This window comes from Sus scrofa, chromosome X, assembly GCF_000003025.6.
Source record: "Sus scrofa isolate TJ Tabasco breed Duroc chromosome X, Sscrofa11.1, whole genome shotgun sequence".
In the NCBI taxonomy this organism is placed as follows: Eukaryota; Metazoa; Chordata; class Mammalia; order Artiodactyla; family Suidae; genus Sus; species Sus scrofa.
The window spans coordinates 61,053,383-61,056,600 of record NC_010461.5 but is presented as its reverse complement, the minus strand read 5'-3'; the positions used below and the strand labels follow the sequence as shown (position 1 = coordinate 61,056,600).

The 3,218-nt window shown below is 37.0% G+C and overlaps 1 pseudogene; it reads right to left on the bottom strand.

Moving 5' to 3' along the window:
* Positions 1,567–2,854, bottom strand: LOC100152601 (annotated as a pseudogene).

The following is a 3,218-nucleotide window of genomic DNA, read 5'->3' as shown; positions in this document are numbered from 1 at the left end:
CAGTTCTCCAAAGAAGACATGCAGATGGCCAAGAAACACATGAAAAAGATGTTTGACATCACTCATCATTAGAGAGATGCAAATCAAAACCACAATGAGGTACCACCTTACACCAGCCAGAATGGCCATCATCCAAAAGTCTACAAACAAAAAGTGCTGGAGAGGGTGTGGAGGAAAAGGAACCCTAGTACACTGTTGGTGGGGTTGTAAAGTGGTGCAACCACTGTGGAAAACAGTATGGAGATTCCTCAGAAAACTAAACATAGAACTCCCATTTGACCCATCAATCCCACTCCTGGGCATCTATCCAGAGAAAACCATGACTTGCAAAAACACATGTACTCCGATGTTCATTGTAGCATTATTTGCAATAGCCAAGACCTAGAAACAACCTAAATGTCCATCAACAGAGGAGTGGATCCAGAAGATTTGGTACATATACACAATGGAATATTACTCAGCCATTAAAAGGAACGAAATACCAGCAGTTTTAGCAACATGGATGGACCTAGAAATTATCATGCTAAGTGAAGTCAGCCATACAATGAGACACCAACATCAAATGCTTTCACTGACATGTGGAATCTGAAAAAAGGGCAGACTGAACTTCTTTGCAGAACAGATGCTGACTCACAGACATTGAAAAACCTTTGGTCTCCGGAGGAGACAGTGTGGGGGGTGGGGGGATGTGCCTGGGCTGTGGGATTGAAATCCTGTGAAATCAGATTGTTATGATCATTATACAACTACAGATGTGATAAATTCATTTGAGTAATAAAACAAACAAAAAAACAAAAAACTTATGTAAGAGGAAGAACAAAAAAAAAACAAGAAAAGGAGGTGATCATAAGTAATCACTGAGAGGAAAACAAAGAATGCACACTTAAAACAAGATAAGTTGGTATGTCATGATCTTCAGCTTGAAGAAGAAAGGTGTTACACCTACATGTCTCTGACCTCAGTATAAGGTCAATTTTTCCTTCAAAACTAAAATCTTAGTCACCTGGCTTTAAAAGGTTTCAGAAGCCTCCATAAAAGCCATGAAATATATTGTTGAATAGAACCTTTGCTATTCTGTTCCTACTTTCCAAAGCACTCATGTGAGAAAAAGCAACCCCAAACAACCTCAGCCAAAAGTCTCTGCCTTCAAACTACAAGATCTCTGGGTCACCTCTAATAAAATAACCAACATATCATTCAAGAGACTATTTTCATTCCAGATTCCAGCCAACTGTGATTTCAGTTAATTTATAAATAACCTTAAAAACTTATGAATGAAATGCACCATATTACACTGTGTAAAAGCAATCATGTTTAATTATGATAAAATTGACTAATACAGTGAGCTTTAATTAGAAAAGCTAAGATTCTAAATAAATTGCTAGGAAATTTCACAATGGGGTCAATGAAGATTTCTCTACTTACAATATGATCGTTAACAGACTAGTTAATCTTATTTGGAATGATAAGGCAAAAATAGTAAAACCACACTTTTCCTATAAAAAGTTACATGTTATCTTCTGTAAGGATAGCTATTGTATATGAAGAAACAAAGATGTGATCACTCTATTGCACACCCAGACACATTAGGGAATCTTGTCTTAGAATGATGTAGTCATATTCTTCCTCTCCATCGTCTTAAGCATCTCTTTCCCTCTTTTCCCCTCGAAGACCTTCTTCTTCCTCCTCTTCTTCTTCTTCATCATAGTCATCATCATCTTCCTCATCCTGAATGTCTTCTTTCATTAAATATGAGAGGCCCACTTCCTCTTCTCCCTCTCCCAATTCTGAGCCTGGTTCATCTTCATCCTCATCATCATCCTCGTCCTCCTCATATCCTTCAGGTGGACCAGCTTCATCTTTCTCTTCATCTTCATCATCTCCATCCTCATCAGTCTCTTCTTCTGAGTCTTGTGCTTTATTATTCTCCTGGTCAAATCCATCTAAGTATGTGATTTGCTGCAGCAGCTCAAAAATACTTTCTCTATAACCTTCCAGGTTTGTGATCTCAGAGTTAAACAAGTCAAGACTTTTCAACTTTTTAAGATTTTGCAGAGCTTCTACTATACTGAGATCTTTTATTTTGTTTCCACTCAAATTGAGGTAGGTAAGATTTGCAGTTCCCTGCCAGGACTTCCAGGCCTCCAGAAATTATATTATTAAGTTCTAACTTTTGAAGTTTATTTAAGCTGGGCAGCCAGGCCAGTGAACTTAGTTTCGCATTAGCTATACTCAGAAACTCCAGGTTTTTTTTAAAGTATCATTCATGCCATCAATTTCCCCATTGACACATAGGCAATTATCAAGGACCAACTCTGTCACCTCCTTCAGGGGTCTGTCCCTTAACTCCAGGTTAATCCTCTTCTTCATCTCCATGTACTCCTCCTGCTTTTATGCTACTACTCTCCTCCATTACCCTTTCCTGCTTTTCTCACTACCCCATCCCTAAAGTTTTAAAAGCTCAAAACGAATGAAAAGAAACACAAATTTAAATGCCCACCACCACCAGATAGGTGTGTGGGAGAAAAAAGAGAATAGCAAATGGAGTCCAAGGAGTTAGGACTCTTAATTCAGCCATCTCCACCTCCTTGTCCACACACTCATGCATGCACTCACATGTGCACACACACATACACACACCCGCAGTTCTTTCCCCTTCAATGACTGCTCAAAGACTGATGGGTGTTTATTTTTGAAGAAGTGTTTGAATACATAGAAGGAGGCTGGTAGGTTTAAATTTTAGAGGATGGATAACAATTGATATTTTATGCTGTTTTAATATATTGTTTGGTTATGATGATGCTCTTTTAGATTATAAAATATATAACCTTTGTAGTGAGCTTTCTGGGGTGAGAAGTTGTATTGTTATTGAAGGAGAATATCATTAGCATTTTATATTGTCATTTTATTATTGATTTATAATGATCCTGTTTGATTCTGAACATGAATCTCTGTTGAGCTTTGTAAGAAGAAAGGATATTTATGTAGTTAAATGTAAGGGGAAATTTGTGACATTTTAGAATGATGCTATATTATTTATAGTATAATTATACTTATTCAATGTATAACCTTGTCACTTAAGATTGGTGGCATGTGAGGGGTTGCACACTTAGCACTTATACCAGTATCTAGTAGTAGAAAGCATTTAATAAACATTTGTTGACCGGATTGATTAATTAATTAGGTGATTATTTATATGATATTTCTGCATTATTTAT